This window comes from Hypanus sabinus, chromosome 21, assembly GCF_030144855.1.
Source record: "Hypanus sabinus isolate sHypSab1 chromosome 21, sHypSab1.hap1, whole genome shotgun sequence".
NCBI lineage: Eukaryota > Metazoa > Chordata > Chondrichthyes > Myliobatiformes > Dasyatidae > Hypanus > Hypanus sabinus.
The window spans coordinates 62,547,037-62,569,219 of record NC_082726.1 but is presented as its reverse complement, the minus strand read 5'-3'; positions in this window follow the sequence as shown (position 1 = coordinate 62,569,219).

The window sequence follows — 22,183 nt, the reverse complement described above, 5'->3', positions numbered from 1 at the left end:
AGGTGCAAAGTTGAGGATAACTTCAAAAGATGGTGCCTCAAAACTTGGCAATCATTATTAATGCCCCTCACCTTCCAAAACTTCCCCTCATCAGAGTCATCGGGGAGGAGGTACATCCACGCTCAATGTTTAAGGAACAGCTTCTTAACCTCTGCCATCAGATTTTTGAACAGCCCATGAAACCATGAACACTACCTCACTCTTGCACTGTTTATATATTCATTTTTAATGTAACTTACAGTAATTTGTTATGCCTGCACAGTGCTGTGACCATTAAAGAACAAATTTAATTACTAATATCAATGATAAAAAACCTGATTCTGGTTCTGAACTCCAAGTTTCGTATTTATTTGTCACATACAGATGGAAACGTATAGCGCAATGCCGCGTCAGCATTGGTAAACAACACACCCTCAGGATGTGCTGGGGGCAGCCTGCAAGTGTCACCACACATTTAGGCATCAGCATAGCATGCCTACAATGCTCAGCAGAGCAACACTCAAAAAAACCACAACAGAACTCCAAAATAAACTAAACTAACCTCCTGATGCGGCCTCCCCTACCTTGGAGAGAACCTATGTAAATTGGAAGACCGCTTTGTCGAGCACCTCTGCTCCATCCTCCAAAAGTGGAATTTCCTGGTGGCCAGCCATTTTAATTCCTAGACCATTTCCCGTTCCGACGTGTCGGTCCATGGCCTCCTCCTTTGCCACAATGAGGCCACACTCAGTGTAGAGAAGCGACACTTCATATTCTCCTTACAGTAATATTTTTTACCCTCATCCTTCCTTCTTCTATTCCCAATCTGGCCTTTTACCTCTTCTCACCTGCCTGTCATCTTCCTCAGAGCCTCTCCTCTCTCCCTTTCTCCCATGGTCCACTCTCCTCTCCTATCAAATTCTTTCTTCTCCAGCCCTTTATCTTCCTCACCCCCTGGTTTCACCTCACATTCTAACTTATTCCCCCTTTTCCTTCCCTACCTTTTTATTCTGGCAGCTTCCCCCTTCCTTTCTAGACCTGATGAAGGGTCTTAGCCTGAAACATCCTCATAGATGCTGAGTTCCTCCTGCATTTTGTGTGTGTGTAGCAAAATAATAAGCCCTTCCCACCCCCCACCTCTCTCTCTCTCTCTCTCACACACACACACACAGACACACACACACACACACACACACACACACACACACAGACAGCCTTTCAACTCTCGTCTTGGCAACTAACTTGACAAGATCCTGATAAGACTTCAGCCCTTAGAAGAGTTCTCTCCATGAAAGGGTGTTCCCGCCACATGTGCATTGACTGAGAGGGAAGCAGCAGGGCACGCAGACCACTTAATCTACCGACCAGGGCTTCAAGTCCTTTTGGGTTTCCAACCCTAATTGGAAATTGTGTTATTATTGCCACAGGTACCAAGACACAGTAAAAAAAACTCTGTTTGCATGCCATCCAGACAGATCATTCCGTAAATCAGAGTGGCATTGTTAATGTAACACTACTACAAACCCAGCAACCTGGGTTCAATTTCAGTCGCTGTCTAGAAGGAGTTCGTACATTCTCCCCATGATTGTGTCGGTTTTCTCTGGGTGCTCTGGTTTCTTCCCACAGTCCAAAGATGTAACGGGTAAGGTTAACTGGTCATTGTGAATTGTCCCATGATTATGTTAAAGTTAAATCGGGGTTGCCAGTGGTTGAATGGTGGTCTGGCTCAAAAGACTGAAAGGGGCTTCTCCGTGCTTATTCTCTAAATAAAATGAAATGTACAGAATAGAAACATAGAAAATAGGTGCAGGAGTAGGCCATTCGGCCCTTCGAGCCTGCACCGCCATTCAGTATGATCATGGCTGATCATCCAACTCAGAACCCTGTACCTGCTTTCTCTCCATACCCCCTGATCCCTTTAGCCACAAGGGCCATATCTAACTTCCTCTTAAATATAGCCAATGAACCGGACTCAACTGTTTCCTGTGGCAGAGAAATCCACAGATTCACCACTCTCTGTGTGAAGAAGGTTTTCCACATCTCGGTCCTCAAAGGCTTCCCCTTTATCCTTAAACTGTGACCCCTCGTTCTGGACTTCCCCAACATTGGAAACAATCTTCCTGCATCTAGCCTGTCCAATCCCTTTAGAATTTTATACGTTTCAATAAGATCCCCCCTCAATCTTCTAAATTCCAGTGAGTAAAAGCCTAGTCGATCCAGTCTTTCTTCATATGAAAGTCCTGCCATCCCAGGAATCAATTTGGTGAACCTTCTCTGTACTCCCTCTATGGCAAGAATGTCTTTCCTCAGATTAGGGGACCAAAACTGCACACAATACTCTAGGTGTGGTCTCACCAAAGCCTTGTACAACTGCAATAGAACATCCCTGCTCCTGTACTCAAATCCTTTTGCTGTGAATGCCAACATACCATTTGCCTTTTTCACCGCCTGCTGTACCTACATGCCCATCTTCAATGACTGGTGTACAATGACACACAGGTCTCGTTGCACCTCCCCTTTTCCTAATTGGCCACCGTTCAGATAATAATCTGTTTTCCTGTTCTTGCAACCAAAGTGGATAACCTCACATTTATCCACATTAAATTGCATCTGCCATGAATTTGCCCACTCACCTAACCTATCCAAGTCACCCTGCATCCTCTTAGCATCCTCCTCACAGCTAACACCGCCACCCACTTTCGTGTCATCCGCAAACTTGGAGATGCTGCATTTAATTCCCTCATCTAAATCATTAATATATATTGTAAACAACTGGGGTCCCAGCACTGAGCCTTGCAGTACCCCACTAGTCACTGTCTGCCATTCTGAAAAGATCCCGTTTACTCCCACTCTTTGCTTCCTGTTTGGCAACCAATTCTCTATCCACATCAATACCATACCCCCAATACCGTGTGCTTTAAGTTTGCACACTAATCTCCTGTGTGGGACCTTGTCAAAAGCTTTTTGAAAATCTAAATATACCACATCCACTGGCTCTCCCCTATCCACTCTACTAGTTACATCTTCAAAAAATTCTATAAGGTTCATCAGACATGATTTTCCTTTCACAAATCCATGCTGACTTTGTCCGATGATTTCACCTCTTTCCAAATGTGCCGTTATCACATCTTTGATAAACGACTCTAGCATTTTCCCCACCACCGATGTCAGACTAATTGGTCTATAATTCCCCAGTTTCTCTCTCCCTCTTTTAAAAAGTGGGGTTACATTAACCACCCTCCAATCCTCAGGAACTAATCCAGAATCTAAGGAGTTCTGAAAAATTATCACTAATGCATCGACTATTTCTTGGGCTACTTCCTTAAGCACTCTGGGATGCAGACCAGATACTGCAGATATAGAGAAAGTACAGCACCTGTGGACAAATAAGGTTCACGGGCCACAGTGATATAGACTGAGAGATCAAGAGTTCATTTTTAAGTTATAAGAGGCCTATCCAAGAATCTTATGGCAGTGACGATAAAGTTGCAGCCACAATTGTGAAGTCAAGGCAATGTTTCTCCTTCTGAGGTCAACTGTTGCTGTTGCTGTACTTATAGGACCTGTTGTTTTCCTGGTTAACTCCCTCCACACTGTGGGTGTGCTGTGATGGCTGCTGAATATGTGGCTCCTTTGGTGTGTTGGTTGTTCACACAAATAACACATTTCACTGTACGTTTCCATAAAACTATAAGATATAGGAGCACAATTAGGCCATTGGGCCCATTGAGCTTTGATGTATACGTGATGAATAAGTAGATCTGGATTTGAGATCTGAGTCCACCCCTGATACAGTAAGGCTGCAGTGTGGGCCAACTCTGAAGTAAACTGAGTTCTCCTCCGGGACCACTCTGACAGAATCTGCACCCTCCACCCTCAAGGACCGGGGGGAAGGTGAAAAGGAAACAGGATGACCCAGTCTGCACACCACCCTAACATAGAAACAAGGAACAATTCCTTCAGTGTTGCCGAGTCAAAATCCCACAGGTCCCAACCAGTCACTGGAACCACCTTCAGCAGCAGTAGGTCACGAAGACTGTTCTCTCCCACCCTCCCTTTACTCTTATTCAGAGTAATTTATTTATCATTTTGAGACATACCATGAAATGCATCATTTGCGTTAACAATCAACGCAATCTCAGGAGGTGCTGGGGACAGTGCATAAGTGTCTCCACACATTCCGGCATCAATACAGCACGCCCACAATGCTCAGCTCAACAACAGCAAAGCAAGCACCTTTCCTGTCTCCCACCCAGGCTGGCCTCCAACCCCAGGACAGATGACCATGGGTATCGATCCCAGGACTCGCTGTTCACAGGAATTTGAACTCTGGTCCTCAAACTCCAGAGTCCCACCTAGGGTGGAGGGAGTTCCCAGTCCTCCTACCCTCTTACTTACTGTCTTCTCGTGTTCAGGACAGCAATCTCTATCTAGTCCTCCAGGGCATGCGTTCAGGGCATCCTTCATCATGTCAATAGCTTGGTTTTCACCACTGTCAGTCATGAAAGTCCCAGGTGGAGACTCAGGAATACCATCACACTCAGGTGTAGAAGGAATCTTCATTGCTCTTTCCGCAATAGCTTTGTTTGACCAGTCAGGGTTGTTAGCCCTGAGATGAACCTCCGAACCGGGAAGACCGGTGGACCACTCTTAGTCTGGCCTCTAACCTTTGATCTGTTTGGCACGGTTCACTCTACGGAGAGCCAATGCATGAAGCCCTGATCCCAGCCGACAAGTCTCGCAAGCCTCCAAACCATAACAAGGTTGTCATCCTCTTGGAAGCCCTGTGCCTTGTGCCAGAACAGATCTCTGATCCCAGGACTCACTGATTTTGGGGACTTACCAAACTGGGGAGGGGTATGGGGGGGTCACCAGCCCTCCTACATAGGGTCTGCCATTGACCGGGAGTCACTGGTTTATCTCTCTGCGTCTGTTTCCCTGTAGTTGGACCAGGCAACATATACTAGCTCAATAGTGATATCTGTTTCTCATAATGAATGACAAATAACTCTAGACTTCTCATTGAAACACTTGGCTTCCACTTAAGATTCTGACACTGATATCTTAAGTCAAGCATTTGGGATCGGTTCTGGTATCACCGTGGCTTGGTATCACATGCATTTTTTTGTCAGCTCTCTTGGTAAATGCCCCACAATATTTCATTACATTACAGGCAATATCTGCAGAAAAGCAAGCCTTAGAAATTTGGTGGAAACATTCCAATTGCTTTTAAATAAGTGAAAACACGGCCAAAAGTGGGTCTGAGTTATTACATTAATTAGATCAGTTCACTCCAGAGACCAATTCGAGGTGTACAGGCCAATGTCAGCACCTTCAGCACTTTCAGTAACTGACATAATTATTACATTTTAATCCACTTGAGCCTGATTTATTTACTCAGGTTCTGGGATGGGGTTTGATTCCACAGTCTGGAGCCACTGCTTGAGCCAAGTTAACATTTGGCTCTGGTAGTGGGGAAGTCCTGATCAGTATAAAACACTCTTCCCACTGTTCAGCTGGAGTACATGCCTGCCGCTAGGTTTATAAAACAGAACACTGGTGGAAAATGAGAAGAGCCTTTGATTTGCTGAAAGAGTAATCAGCAATCGAAATAAACAATGATTATACACTCAGTGGCCACCTTATTAGCTACCTCCTGTACCTAATGAGTGTATGTTCATGGTCTTCTGCTGCTGTAAACCATCCACTTCAAAGTTCAACACATTGCGTGCTCAGAGATGCTCTTCTGCACACCACTGGTGCTTTTGCTTTGTCAGTTTGAACCCAACTAACCATTCTCCTATGACCTTTTTCATTAGCAAGGCATTTTTTCCCACAGGATTACCACTAACTAGCTGTTTTATTTTGTCTTTTGCACCACTCTCTGTGAACTCTAGAGATAGTTGTGCATGAAAATCCCAAGAGATCAGTTGTTTCTGAGATACTCAAACCACCCATTCTGGCACCAACAATCATTCCATGGTCGGAGTCACTTAGCTCACATTTCTTCCCCATTCTGATGTTTGGTCAGAACAACAATTGAACCTCTTGATCATGTCTGCAGGCTTTTATGCGTTAAGTTGCTACCACATGATTGGCTGATTAGATATTTGCATTATTGAGCAGGTGTACCAAATAATGTGGCTACTGAACCATTGTTCCCTTTAAGGTGTGCACACACATATACACCTTTTGCTACCAGCGCACACAGGAATTTAAACTGCACACAAAAGGTGTGCAAAAACTGCACACCCTCTACCTAATTAGTATATCAAGTATATTTCACAATCATACACAATCACATTTCCTTTTCTGGTTTCTGATGTGGAAGATGTGGACAGCATTGAGCTTGTGATGATTTGTTTGCAGATTTTGGAACTGGGTCATTTATACTGCTTTTATTGAAGAAATTATTGAATTATTGAATTCCAAGGAAGCAAAGGGCATGAAGCACAAAAGAACTACTAGTTTATTTAATGCAGAATGGCTTAATGAAACAGTAGAAACTGCTACACTGAAAGCTCATGAGGTCAGGAACATATAGCTACGATAAATATTTATGTACTATATAGAAACTGGTGTTAACTGCAGGTGTTGTTGTGATGTAGAAGTTGAAAATGCACACATGTTATTCTCACTGAGCTAAAAATTGCACAACACAAGATTTTTGCGCACATTGGTCATAACAAATTAGAGGAAATATTGTATAAGGCATTTATTCCCAAATGGGGTGGTTACATGTCCTAAGAAACACGTATAAAAGCTGGATGAACTCAGCAGGTCGGATGCTGCTCGACCTGCTGAGTTCATCCAGCTTTTGTACGTGTTGATTTGACCACAGCACCTGCAGTGTACTTTGTGTTTACATGTCCTAAGGGAGTGATGGGGGACATAGAAGTCATTGGGGGGCATTGAAGATCCCTGGGGTGGGGTAGTGGTAAGCGGCATCCTAACTGGAGGCACAAGACCTGACCAACCATATCAACTCATTGCCATCATCAACATCCAATAGGCATTCCCAGTGTTTGTTAATGTTTTACTTTAATTTATCCCCATTAATGATGGATAAATACCCATGGTGCAATCTCTAAGTCTGAAGGCGGAGAAGCCTGGAATTCTGATCCTGCTAAGAAACAGAAGCTATGGACAATGCACCAATACAATGTTGCATACCCGGAGCATGGTTTTATTCCATTCCCACCAGATCAGCAACACTCCATGTGTCTTATTTGTAATACTATACTGTCTAATGAAGCCATGAAACCATCAAGATTGCAGGAACCCTTTTGTAAAAGACACTCTGAAAAGGCTACTTATGGTATTATTCAGTTCCAAGAGATGAAAGAAGCATTTGAAAAGAGTTGCACACTCGAGTCATTTGCCAAGAAAGCTAAAAATTACCTTGATAGTGATCTCATTGTTTCTTACAACATTTCCAAAATGATAGTGAAGTGTGGAAAATCTCACAAGATTAACAATGCCTGCTGTATCAGAAGTGCTCACCACTATTTTGAAAATGAATACCACTATTTTAAAATCAATTCCTCCAATTAATATCTCTGTAGCTTGTCGTATTGACGAAAGGATTGAAGACATTGAGTTTCAACTATGCACAGAGTGACAAAAAAAACCCAGGATTTGGGTTATAAATGGATCAGTCAACTGTGCGAGACAATGAGGCATTGCTAATGGCACATGAGTGGTTCATCAAAAATGAAAAAGCTTATAAAGAAATTCTCTTTTGTAAAAAGTTAAAAATATCAACAGAGAATCAATCTACAATGTGAACCAGGAGGTGTGAAGTTTGTATGTAGTTTTAAAGAAAGCATTGTCCACACATTGTAAATATGGAGTTGTCCTTTGATGTTTGGGATTACTGCCTGTGCCACGCGACACTGAGAATAGGAATAGGATGAGGTGAAGGATAAATGCATGACTGAGGGATTGGAGCAGGAGGCAGGGATTCAGATTTCTGGATCATTAGAACCTCTTTTGGGGCAGGTGTGACCTGTACAAAAAGGACGGGTTGCACTTGAATCCCAGGAAGACCAATATCCTGGCAGGGAGGTTTGCTAAGTCTACTGGGGAGAGTTTAGACTAGAATTGTTGGGGGGTGGGAACCGAACTGAAGAGACTGGAGAAGAGGAGGTTAGCTCACAAATAGAGAAAGCTTGGAGACAGGGTGAGAGGGAGGATAGGCAGGTGATAGAGAAGGGACGTGCTCAGACCGAAGGCTTGAGATGTGACTATTTTAATGCAAGGAGTGTTGTGAACAAAGCGGATGAGCTTAGAGCGTGGATCAGTACTTGGTGATATGATGGGATGTCCATTAAAAAGACTTGGATGGCTCTGGGACAGGATTGGTTACTTCAAGTGCCGGGTTTTAGATGTTTCGGAAAGGACAGGGAGGGAGGCAAAAGAGGTGAGGGTGTGTCACTGTTGATCAGAGATACTGTCACAGCTGCAGAAAAGGTGGACACCATGGAGGGATTGTCTACGGAGTCACTGTGGGTGGAAGTTAGGAACAGGAAGGGATCAACAACTTTACTGGGTGTTTTTTATCGGCCGACTAATAGTAACAGGGATATTGAGGAGCAGATAGGGAAGCAGTTCCTGGAAAGGTGTAATAACAACAAAGTTGTTGTGATGGGAAATTTTTATTTCCCAAATATCGATTGGCACCTCCTTAGAGCAAGGGGTTTAGATGGGGTGGAGCTTGTTAGGTGTGTTCAGGAAGGTTTCTTGACACAGTATGTAGATAAGCCTACATGAGGAGAGGCTGTACTTAATTTGGTATTGGAAAAGAACCTGGTTAATTGTCAGATCTCTCAGTGGGAGAGCATTTTGGAGATAGTGATCACAATTCTATCTCCTTTACAATAGCATTGGAGAGAGATAGGAACAGACAAGTTAGAAAAGCATTTAATTGGAGTAAGGGGAATTATGAAGCTATCAGGCAGGAAATTGGAGGCTTAAATAGGAAACAGATGTTCTCAGGGAAAAGTACGGAAGAAATGTGGCAAATGTTCAGGGGATATTTGTGTGGAGTTCTGTAAAGGTACATTCCAATGAGACAGGGAAGTTATGGTAGGGTACAGGAACTGTGGTGTACAAAGGCTGTAATAAATCTAGTCAAGAAGAAAAGAAAAGCTTACAAAAGGTTCAGAGAGCTAGATAATGTTAGGGATGTAGAAGATTATAAGGCTAACAGGAAGGAGATTAAGAAGGAAATTAGGAGAGTCAGAAGGGGCTATGAGAAGGCCTTGGCGGGCAGGATTAAGGAACCCCCCCCCCAAGGCATTCTACAAGTATATGAAGAACAAGAGGATAAGACGTGAAAGGATAGGATCTATCAAATGTGACAGTGGGTAAGTGCGTAAGGAACCGGAGGAAATAGCAGAGGTACTTAATGAATACTTTACTTCAGTATTCACTATGAAAAAGGATCTTGGTGATTGTAGGGATGACTTACAGCAGACTGATAAGCTTGGGCATGTAGATATTAAGAAAGAGGATGTGCTGGAGCTTTTGGAAAGCATCAAGTTGGATAAGTCACTAGGACTGGATGAAATGTACCCCAGGCTACAGTGGGAGGCGAGGGAGGAGATTTCTGAGCCTCTGGCAATGATCTTTGCATCACCAATGAGGACAGGAGAGGTTCTGGAGGATTGGAGGTTGTGGATGTTGTTCTTTTATTCAAGAAAGGGAGTAGAGATAGCCCAGGAAATTATAGACCAGTGAGTCTTACCTCAGTGGTTGGTAAGTTGATGGAGAAGATCCTGAGAGGCAAGATTTATGAACATTTGGAGAGGCATAATATGACTAGGAATAGTCAGCATGGCTTTGTCAAAGGCATGTCTTGCCTTACGAGCCTGATTGAATTTTTTGAGGATGTGCCTAAACACATTGACGAAGGAAGAGAAGTATATGTAATGTATATGGATTTCAGCAAGTCATTTGATCAGGTACCCCATACAAGGCTTATTGAGAAAATAAGGAGGCTTGGGATCCAAGGGGACATTGCTTTGTGGATCCAGAACTGGCTTGCCCACAGAAGGCAAAGAGTGGTTGTAAAGGGTCATATTCTGTATGGAGTTCGGTGACCGGTGGTGTACCTCAGGGATCTGTTCTGCAACCCCTGCTCTTCATGGTTTTTATAAATGACCTGAATGAAGAAGTGGAGGAATGGGTTAGTAATTTTGCTGATGACACAAAGGTTGGAGGTGTTGTGGATAGTGTGGAGGGCTGTCAGAAGTTACAGTGGGACATTGATAGGATGCAAAACTGGGCTGAGAAGTGGCAGATGGAGTTCAACCCAGTTAAGTGTGAAGTGGTTCATTTTGGCAGGTCAAATATGATAGTAGAATATAGTATTAATGGTAAGACTTTCAGCAGTGTGGAGGATCAGAAGGATCTTGGGGTCCGAGTCCATAGGACACTCAAAGCTGCTGACCTTAGATAAATTTATTATCCAAGTATTGTATGTATATGTCCCTGTATATTATTTTGAGATTCAATTTCCTGTGGGCATTCACAGAAGAACCGAGAATGAAAATGGAATCAATGAAAATCTAATGTCAAAAGAGGACAAACTGTGAAAATACACACAAAAAAATAATAAATAAATAAACAGACAAATGAATGAATGAATAAATAAATAATACTGAGAATATGAGTTGTAGAGTCCTTCTAAGTGAGTCTGTAGGTTGTGGAATCAGTTCAGAGTTAAGGTGAGTGAAGTTATCGACACTGGCTCGGGAGCCTGATGGTTGAGGGGTAATTACTGTTCCTGAACCTACTGGTGAAGAATCTCCGAGAAGAGATAAAATTCTCTCCACATCAATCCTGTCGAGTTCTCTCAGAATGCCTAATAATTTATTAAGAGACAGGTTTCCTCTCTGAAAGCCTATTCAGTACAATTATTATTTTATCCCTCTTTAGACATATAATCAGTGGCCTCTTTATTAGATACACCTGTATACCTGCTTGTTAATGCAAATATCTAATTAGTCAATCATTTGGTAGCAACTCAATGCATAAAAACATGCAGACTGGGTCAAGCAGCAGAGTTGTTGTTCAGATCAAGCATCAAAATGAGGAAGAAATGTGACCTGACTTTGACCATGGAATGATTGTTGATACCAGACAGGGTGGTTTGAGTATCTCAAAACTACCAATCTCCTGGGATTTCCACACACACCAGTCTCCAGAGTTCACAGAGAATCATGTGAAGAACATCCAGTGCGTGGCAGCTCTGTTGGCAAAAACACTTTGTTAATGAGAGAGGTCAGAGGAAAATGGCCAGACGGGTTCAAGCTACAGCAGCAGAAGACCAGAAACATACACTCAGTGGCCACTTTATTAGGTACAAGAGATACCTGATTAAGTTGCCACTGATTTAAATTAGTGAAGATCTTATGGATAAAAGTTAAAAACTGCTTTCCATAATTTAGTTAGTAACTAAATAGCACACATTCGATCAACGTCCTGACAAAATGAGCTCATCATACACAGGAAGTCAGTGAAAGGACTAAACGGAATTTTTTTTGGAATTGGGGAAATTACCAACCAGAACAGTGAAAAAATCTCTGCTGTTGACAGGAGTGAACAGCAGCTGGGGTATAACTCCTTCTAAGTTAAAACATCTTCCTGCTCCTGTCTGGCAAAACATGACATGACACAAGGCCAATTGGGGTCAGCCAGAAGTCTGTCTGACCACAGACTGATGAAAAGTATTTCCATTGGGAGATAGAGAAAGTATTGTGGAAGAAAGCAATTATTACATATTGAAATACATTGGTGTCCAGCAAGGAAACAGATCACTCAACATGTTCAACGTTAATTCTCCTTGCGTACAAATCCTTCAGATAACAGTTGTCCACACTGATCCCAAATCCTTTCAGTCTGATCTCCTCCTCTCACTTGACCAACCTCATTTGCAATGTTGACCTGATTCTTGCCTCAGTCACCAAGACTGGAAGTGAACTCAGAGCTCATAACCCTCCCTGGAAAATAATGTCTTTGGCTCTCCTTTTAAATTGACTGGAATTTAATCTGAGATGTATTAATAGTCGTAATAGGAAGAACTCAAATCACGGAACGTCATTCACACCCTGGACTTGTGCCACCATTTGATAAGATCATGGCTGCTTCTGTTTTTCCATTTTCCCACCATATGCCTCACTTCAATGTCAAAACATCTATCAGTCTCAGCCTGGAACAGACAGTGCAGATCAGATTCAGATTAGTTTATGGACATATACTCACTGTAGCCACTTTATTAGGTACACCTGTACATCTGCTTGATTATGCAAATATCTAATCAGCCAATTATGTGGCAGCAACTCAATGCATAAAAGCATGCAGGCATGGTCAAGAGGGTCATTTGTCTTTCAGACCAAACATCAGAATGGGGAAGAACTGTGATCTAAGTGACTTTGACCATAGAATGTCAAAGTTGGTGCCAGACAGGTAGTTTGAGTTGCTCAGAAACTGCTGATCCTTTGGGATTTGAAGCAGACAGTCTCCAGAACAGTGTGAAAAAAAAATCCAGTGAGTGGCAGTTCCGTGGATGAAAACGTATAGAGAGAGGTCAAAGGAGAATGGTCAGACTGGTTCAAGCTGATAGGATGGTGACAGTAACTCAAGTAACAATATATTACAACAGTGGTGTGCAGAAGCATCTCTGAATGCCCAACACATCAAAAGTTGAGTTGGATGGGCTAAAGGAGCAGAAGATCTCTCTGAGATCCACTCCTTAGGCCACTGCGTGTACACCAGGATGCAATAAATTCCGTGCTCGCATGTAGCTGATGGAGTAAACAGTAGAAATGGTAACAATAAAAACAGCAATAAATGATCAAAACAAAATGGTGCAACTGAAGTTATTCCATGTGTATTTGAGAAAATAAAGTAAAATGCATAAGTTACAATAAATGAATTAATAATGGTGGTAGTTCTGTAATCCTGCTTGAGCTCCTGGGTCTTCTGCCAGTCGCTTAAATTTAAACAATCTCCCTCAAGATATAATTGGCAAGTCAGCTCTTTTGAACTATGCTCCTAAACTGTGGAATTCAATACCTAAAACTATAAGGGATGCAGACTCAGTTGACACCTTTAAACAGCAGCTCAAAACCTATTTATTTTACCTTGCTTTTAACAAACCTAACATCTTTTTGTCTTCTATTTTCATTTTTGTTCTTTCTCCTGTTGTGCAGCACTTTGAACTACATTGTCTCTACAAAAAGTGCTCTATAAATAAGTCATTATAATAACATTATTATTATGAAAGAAGAGTCTAAAACCTTGGCAGAACCATCAGGAAGGGGATGTGAAGGAGTTGCTGGTTCAGACATCTCGTAGTAATGAGGAAGAAGCTGTTCCTGAGTTTTGTAATCTGCTCTTTCAGGCTCCTGTGTCTTCTCCCAGAAGACAGAAGAGAGAAAAGGGAATGGCCAGGGTGGCAGGCATCCTTGCCAATACTATTTGTCTTCCTAATGCAAGCAGACTGACCGGCTGGAAGGAAGCGATGAGCCTGTGAGGGGTAGGCAGTGTCCACCACTCTCTGCAGATTCCATTGGTCCAGAGCAGAGCAGATGCCATAGCATTCTGTAACACACCCCACCAGGTGCTTTCTCCAGCACATCTGTAAAAGCTTGAGAGAATAACTGAGCATCTGTAGCCCACTAAGATGAAAATTTCAAAGGTACATTCTGACTAGCTGCATCACCATCTGGGTTGGGGTGAGGGGGCTACTGCACAGGACTGAAGTAAGCAGAGAGTTGTAAAATTAGTCCGTTCCATCGTGGGTACCAGCCTCTGTAGTATCTGAGACATTTTCAAGGAGCAGTGCCTCAGAGAAGCAGCTTCCATCATCAAAGACCCCTACCACCCAGGACGTGCCCTCTTCTCATTGTTACCGTCAGGAAGGAAGTATGAAGCATGAAGGTACACATTCAGCAATTTAGGAACAACTTCTCCCCCTTACCATCTGATCTCTCAATGAACATTGAACCCATGAATACAACTTCACTACCTTTTATAAAAATTATGCATTGCACAGCCTATCCTGATTCAGTTATTTAAAATGCGTACATATACTTACTGTAATTCATTTTTTTTCTCTATTTATCATGTATTGCATTGTACTGCTGCTGCAAAGCCATCAAATTTCATGACATATGTTGGTGCTATTAAACCCGATTCTGATGTTCACAATGCTCTGTGCTGAGGAACATTTTCCCATCTCAAATCCGGATTCAGATTTATTTATCACACACACATCGAAGCATACAGTGAAATGAATAGTTTGCATGAACAATCAACACACTCAGGGATGTGCTGGGGGTAGCCCACAAGTTTCACCACATGTCTGAGACCAGCATTCTGAATGGCCACCATCTTGTCCTAGACAATACCCCAGTTCTATATTCTCTTTGTAAACCTCATCTCTACTCTTTTGGTGTATCCACCTGTTAATTTGAAGTATTCCAGTTATGTCTCCTCATAATTTATAATGTATAAATATGTACTGTGTATGTAATTTGCATATTCATATTTAGACATGATAAATTATATAAGGCATATTTGCTAAGTCTTTCATTGTATTCTTGCTTTTTTCCCTCAAAATAGATGTGGAGAATGCTTTTGCAGAATTCCTAAAGCGGTTACACAAAAAGACTTAGACCATCGAGGCCATGCTCTCTTCTTGCTACTGCCATCAGGAATGAACCACAGGAGCCTGAAGTCCCACACCACCAAGTTCAGAAACAGTTATTACCTAAAACCATCGGACTCCTGAACCAAAGAGGTAACTTCACGCACCACAACTCTGAACAACTCTGAACTTATTTCACAACCTGTGCACTCACTTTCAAGGACACTACAACTCGTGTTCTCAGTGTTATTTATTTGTTTTTTCACAGTTCGTCTTCTTTTGCACATTGGTTATTTGTCAGTCTTTGTTTGTTTTTAATATTGGCAAGGATGCCTGACACCCTGGCCATTACCTTTTCTCTCTGCTATCTTCTGGGAGAAGATATAGGAGATGAAAGAGCAGACGACAACGCTCGGGAACAGTCTCTTAAGACTTTACTCTCTGTACAGACATTATCAACTCTCAGATTTTACTTTCCGCATCTCCTGGAGCTTTGCTGGTTTCACATCCTTATGAGCCAAATTTGATTGATTTGATGCCCTGTAAACCTGTATTGCCAAAACTATTAAACACCATTCCTCAGCACAAAGCCAATTCCAAACAGAATTGCAAAAACTCATTGCTTTTATTAGTTTTGATCAGCTGGACCTATCTAATACTAATTTCCTCCAGCCTTGGCTATATATAACCATATAACAATCACAGCACGGAAACAGGCCATCTCAGCCCTCCTATTCCGTGCCGAACTCTTAATCTCACCTAGTCCCACCTACCCGCACTCAGCCCATAACCCTCCACTCCTTTCCTGTCCATATACCTATCCAATTTTACCTTAAATGACACAACTGAACTGGCCTCTACTACTTCTACAGGAAGCTCATTCCACACAGCTATCACTCTCTGAGTGAAGAAATACCCCCTCGTGTTTCCCTTAAACTTCTGCCCCCTAACTCTCAAATCATGTCCTCTCATTTGAATCTCCCCTACTCTCAATGGAAACAGCCTATTCATGTCAACTCTATCTATCCCTCTCAAAATTTTAAATACCTCGATCAAATCCCCCCTCAACCTTCTACGCTCCAATGAATAGAGACCTAACTTGTTCAATTTTTCTCTGTAACTTAAGTGCTGAAACCCAGGTAACATCCTAGTAAATCGTCTCTGCACTCTCTCTAATTTATTGATATCTTTCCTATAATTCGCTGACCAGAACTGCACACAATATTCTAAATTTGGCCTTACCAATGCCTTGTACAATTTTAACATTACATTCCAACTTCTGTACTCAATGCTTTGATTTATAAAGGCCAGCGTTCCAAAAGCCTTCTTCACCACCCTATCTCCATGAGACTCCACCTTCAGGGAACTATGCACTGTTATTCCTAGATCTCTCTGTTCCTCTGCATTCCTCAATGCCCTACCATTTACCCTGTATGTTCTATTTGGATTATTCCTGCCAAAATGTAGAACCTCACACTTCTCAGCATTAAGCTCCATCTGCCAACGTTCAGCCCATTCTTCTAACCGGCATAAATCTCCCTGCAAGCTTTGAAAACCCACCTCATTATCCAGAACACCTCCTACCTTAGTATCATATTTCTTGGCTGTTTTCCGCAGACTTCTAAAGAATTAATTATATGCACTATTTAGGTATTATTCACTTTACACCTATGATTGTGTGATTAAGCACAGCCCCAGCACTCTATAAAAGTTCGCTGAAGACCCACTATCAAAGTTGGTGATGAACCAGTGTACAGGAGGGAGATTGAAAATTTGGTTGAGTGGTGTAATAGCAACAACCTCTCATTCAATGTCAGTAAGACCAAAGAACTCATTGTAGACTTAGGAGAGGGAAACCAGAGGTCCATGAGTTAGTAATCTTTGGAGGATCAGAGGTGGACAGAGTCAGTAACCTTAAATTCTGGGCTGTCACAATCTCAGGGCAACTGTCCTGGACCCATCATATAAATATAATTGCAAAGAAAGCACAGCAGCACCTATACTTCCTCAGGAGTCTTCATATATTCACCTTGTCATCAAAAGCCTTGGCAAACTTCTATAGATGCGTGGTGGAAAGAGTGCTGGCTGGCTGCATTATGGCCTGGTCTGGGAACACCAATGTCTTTGAGTGGAAAATCCTACAAAAGGTAGTGGATTCAGCCCAGTACACCATGGGTAAAACCCTTACAATCATTGAGCACATCTACATGAAACGGTGCTGTAAAAAGCAGCATCAATCATGAAAGATCTTCACCATGCAGGCCATGGCCTTTTCTCCCTGCTGCCATCAGGTAGAAGGTACAGGTACCTCAGTACTTGCACCACCAGCTTCAAGAACAGTTACTACTCCTCAGCCAACAGGCTGTTAAAGAAAAGGGGATAACTACACTCATTCAAGGACTCTTTTATCTTGTTACTTCATGCTTGTTATTTATTGCTATTTACTTATTATCTGCATTTGCTCAGTTTGTTCACAGTTCCTGATGCTTACAGTTTACAGATCCAGTTTACAGTCACTGTTCTGTAGATTTGCTTAGTATGCCCACAGAAAAAGGAACTCAAGGCTGTTTGAGGTGACATGTATATGCATACTCTGATAATAAATTTACATTGCTACTTTTGGGTATCACTCTCAAAATTCAAGTGCACAAGATAGAGTTACATACAAGTCATTGATATGTACATTAAACATAAGTAGCTTCAAAATTGAATGTTATGGGACTCATTTTTATACACCCAACACTTTGAAAAACTCTGTTCTGCCTACCTTCCTTTCAACAGTTGTACAAAATCCTCCCTCTAATTCATACCCCATAATCTTTTCTGGCAATCTCCCATGATATACCTTAACAAAAATTATTGCAAGTCCATGTACGCAACTAGATTAAAAAAAGGTAACTTGTGATTCTATTGGATTATCTTTAATGCACCAGTAACATTAGAATGCCCATTGAAAGTGAAGGTTAATGCCACCTGGTTAGAGACAGAGCACATAGACACAAGTCTATTGGGTGTATGCAATTGGGTATGAACATGTTGCTGAGTAAGTAAGTCACTTTGATGTCATTGCATAAGATTTATCATGTTAATTGTGAACAAAAGTTAACTCCAAAGGCTAATCTTAATTTCTTTGGTGCCATTACTGGGACATTTAGAACAATGTGCACCTTTCACACTGTCCAATACCCTTTACAGACATAGAAAACACATTGTAGAACATTTGGGTGGAAAGACAGTGTAGTGGTTAGCATAATGCTATTACAGCACCAGTGAAACAGGTTCAATTTCTGCTGCTGTCTATAAGGAGTTTGTTAGAAACATAGAAAACCTACAGCATAATACAGGCCCTTTGGCCCACAAAGCTGTGCCGAACATGTCCTTACCTGAGAAATTACCTACAGTTACCCATCGCCCTCTATTTTCCTGACCTTCATATAATTGTCCAGGAGTCTCTTAAAAGACCCTATCGTATCCACCTCCAATGCTGTCTCCAGCAGCCCATTTCACGCACTCACCACTCTCTGCGTAAAAAACTTACCCCTGACATCTCCTCTGTACCTACTTCCAAGCACCTTAAAACTGTGCCCTCTCAAGGTAGCCATTTCAGCCCTGGGAAAAAGCCTCTGACTATCCACACAATCAATGCCTCTCATCATCTTGTACACCTCTATCAGGTCACCTCTCATCTTCTATTGCTCCAAGGAAAAAAAGGCCAAGTTCACTCAACCTATTCTCATAAGGCATGCTCCTCAATCCAGGCAACATCCTTGTAAATCTCCTCTGCACCCTTTCTATGGTTTCCATATCCTTTCTATAGTGAGGCAACTAGAACTGAACACAGTACTCCAAGTGGAGTCTGACCAGGGTCCTGTAGAGCTGCAACATTACCTCTCGGCTCCTAAACTTAATCCCACGATTGATGAAGGCCAATGCACTGTATGCTTTCTTAACCACAGAGTCAACCCGTGCAACAGCCTTGAGTGTCCTATGGACTCGCACCACAAGATCCCTCTGATCCTCCACACTGCCAAGAGTCTTACCATTAATACTATATTCTGCCATCATATTTGACCTACAAAAATGAACCACCTCACACTTATCTGGCTTGAACTCCATCTGCCACTTCTCAGTCCATTTTTGCATCCCATCAATGTCCCGCTGTAACCTCTGACAGCCTTCCACACTATCCACAATGCCCCAATCTTTGTCATCAGCAAATTTATTAGCCTATCCATCCACTTCTTCATCCAGGTCATTTATAAAAACCACAAAGAGTAGGCATCCCAGAACAGATCCCGGAGGCACACCACTGGTGACTGAGCTCCATGCAGAATATGACCCGTCTACCTTCTGTGGGCAAGCCAGTTTCCCCTTGGATCCCATGCCTCCTTACTTTCTCAATAAGTCTTGCATGGGGTAGCTTGTCAAATGCCTTGCTGAAATCCATATACACTACATCTACTGCTCTACCACCATCAATGTGTTTAGTTACATCCTCAAAAAATTCACTCTGGCTTGTAAGGCATCACCTGCCTTTCACAAAGCCATGCTGAATATTCCTAATCATATTATGCCTCTCCAAAAGTTCATAAATCCTGCCTTTCAGGATCTTCTCCATCAACTTACCAACCACTGAAGTAAGACTCACTGGTCTATAATTTCCTGGGCTATCTCTACTCCCTTTCTTGAATAATGGAACAACATCTGCAACCCTCCAATCCTCCGGAACCTCTCACTGATAATGCAAAGATCACTGCCAGAGGCTCAGCAATCTCCTCCCTCACCTTCCACATCTGGTCCCCGTGATTTATTCAACTTGATGCTTTCCAAAGTTCCTGCACATCCTCTTTCTTAATATCTACATGCTCAATCTTTTCAGTCCATTGTAAGTCATCCCTACAATTGTCAAGATCCTTTTGCATAGTGAATACTGAAGCAAAGCACTCATTAAGTGCTATCTCCTCTGGTTCCATACTCGCTTTTCCACTGTCACACTTGATAGGTCCTATTCTCTCATGTCTTATCCTCTTGCTCTTCACATACTTGTAGAATGCCTTGGGTTTTCCTTAATGCTGTCTGCCAAGGCCTCCTCATGACCCCTTCTGGCTCTCCTAAGAGTCTGATGGTTGAGGGGTAATAACTGTTCCTGAACCTGGTGGTGTGAGTCCTGAGGCTCCTGTACCTTAGCTATACTCTCTTCTACACAGCTATAGAAGTTCAGATGTGCAAGCACATAAAAAGCTGCTGAGAGAAGTCGACTCAGCCCAGTACATCATGGGCATATCCCTCCCTGCCATCAGGAGGTGCCATGTCAAGAAGACGACATCCATCTTTGTAGATTCCCAACTTGTGGGCCATGGCCATCATTTTCTCACAGTTACAATTGGCAGGAGGTACAGAAGCTTGAACTCCCACATCGCCAGGTTCAATAACAGTTACTTCCCCTCAGCCATTCAGTTCTTAAACCATCTCGCAAAATCCTAATCACTACTGTATTTCAACACTAAGACCATTTTGCACTGAAATCAACACCTTTTCCTTTGTTCGAGTTGTTTACTTTCTCATAAAATATTGTATATAATTTATGTTTAATTTCATTTTTTCTTGTAAATGCTGCTTATATAATGATACATGCCCGTGTTCTGCTGCAACTTACTGTAAGCTTTACATTGCACACATTTAATTGTGCATTTTACAACACGCTTGACTTTGACCTTGACTTTGTTGTTTCTCAGATTCTCAGATTTAAGTTGCACTGGTTCAAAGAGGATCACTTGACTTCACTCAGCCCATCACTGAACCGTTCCCACAACCTATGGACTCACTTTGAAGAATTCTTCATCTCATGTTCTCAATACTTATTACTTATTCATTTATTATTATTAATTCCTGCTTTTTGATTTGCACAGTTTGTTGTCTTTTGCACACTGGTTGAATGCCCATGCTGGTGTGGTCTTTCATTGATTCTAGTCTGGTTATTATTCTATTATGGATTTATTGAGTATGCCCACAAGAAAATGAATCTCAGTGGTGTATATGTACTTTGATAATAAATTTATTTTGAACTATAAACTTTGAACTTTGATTTGCCATATCAACCCTTGAATTATTCTATGTAGAATTTGTAGACAACTCTCAGACCTGGGAAATTCTAATTAATTTTTTAAACTGTTTCTCATCCAGATTACCAAAGGCTGAGAAACAGCAGGGAGTTTATGAAATCAAGTAATTTTATTTTTCATACAACTGTTACCAGAAGGAAACCCATAACTTTTTGTACAATCCTCGGCAGTACAGCACACAGAATTTCATCTGTGAGGTGCAGGCAGTGCCTGGGGTACGCAAGAGCTCTATTCGTGGGAACCTTCAGTGAGCCAGCTGGAAGGATGGAAATGTCCATTTTAATCCACAGTGTTGATAAACTCTAGTGATTGACCTTTTGCTATTTGGTTCAGGAATTGGATGTTTGAAGGGAAGTAGCTTTACTTTTATTGATTGATTGATTAGTCTGATTATTTATTTATCTGTTGTTTGTTTAGAGATAAGGCGGAATAGGCTCTTCCGGCCCAATGAGCTGCCCAGCAACATATTGATTCAACACTAGGCTAATCACAGGACGGTTTACAATAGCCAATTAGCCTACTAATTGGTACATCTTTGGACTGTGGGAGGAAACCAGAGCAGTTGGAGGAAGCTCATACGGTGACAGGGATAACGTACCAACTCCTTACAGGAATTGAACTCAGAACTCCGACACCCTGAGTGGTAGTAGCGTCGTGCCAGGAGGTACAGTATGCTCCTGTGGCCTACCTGGTGATGTGGGACATCAGGTTTCTGTACCTCCTGATCGACATTAGCTGCAAGAAGAAGGGATGGCATGACACTTTTCCGCACAACCCCCATACACCTTAGTTCCCCCAGCATCCAAAAGTCCAACAACGTTATGAAATGACCGAATATCCACAGTTCTAGGGGTGCAGTGAATTCCAAACTATAAAGGAAACTTGGACAGGGATGTCAATAGGAAAGGTTTGGAGAGATATGGGCCAAAAGCAGACAAATGGAATTAGATTAGATGCGAACCTAGGTTACGTGGGCCAGTTGGGCCAAAGGGCCTGTTTGACCCCATGATTCTGTTCTCACTGGCCTCTTTATTAGGTACACATGAACACTGATTGTTAATGCAAATACCTCATCAGCCAATCATGTGTCAGCAACTCAATGCACAAACGCATGCAGACATGGTCAAGAGGTTCAGTTGTCAGACTGAACATCAGAGTGGAGAACAAGTGTGATCTAAGTGACTTTGACCATGGAATGATTTTTGGTGCCAGACGGGGTGGTTTGAGTATCTCAGAAACTGCTGATCTCTTGGGTTTCCTGCAAATTGTTCATACTGATCTGATCATTACATAGAGCACTGAGTTAGAACAATAACAGAATGCAGAATGAAGTGTAACAGCTATAGAGAAAGTGTGGTGCAGGTAAACAATAACATTGGTTGGTTTGTTGGCATCCGTCTGTCTCAAAGGACAATGGGTGATGATC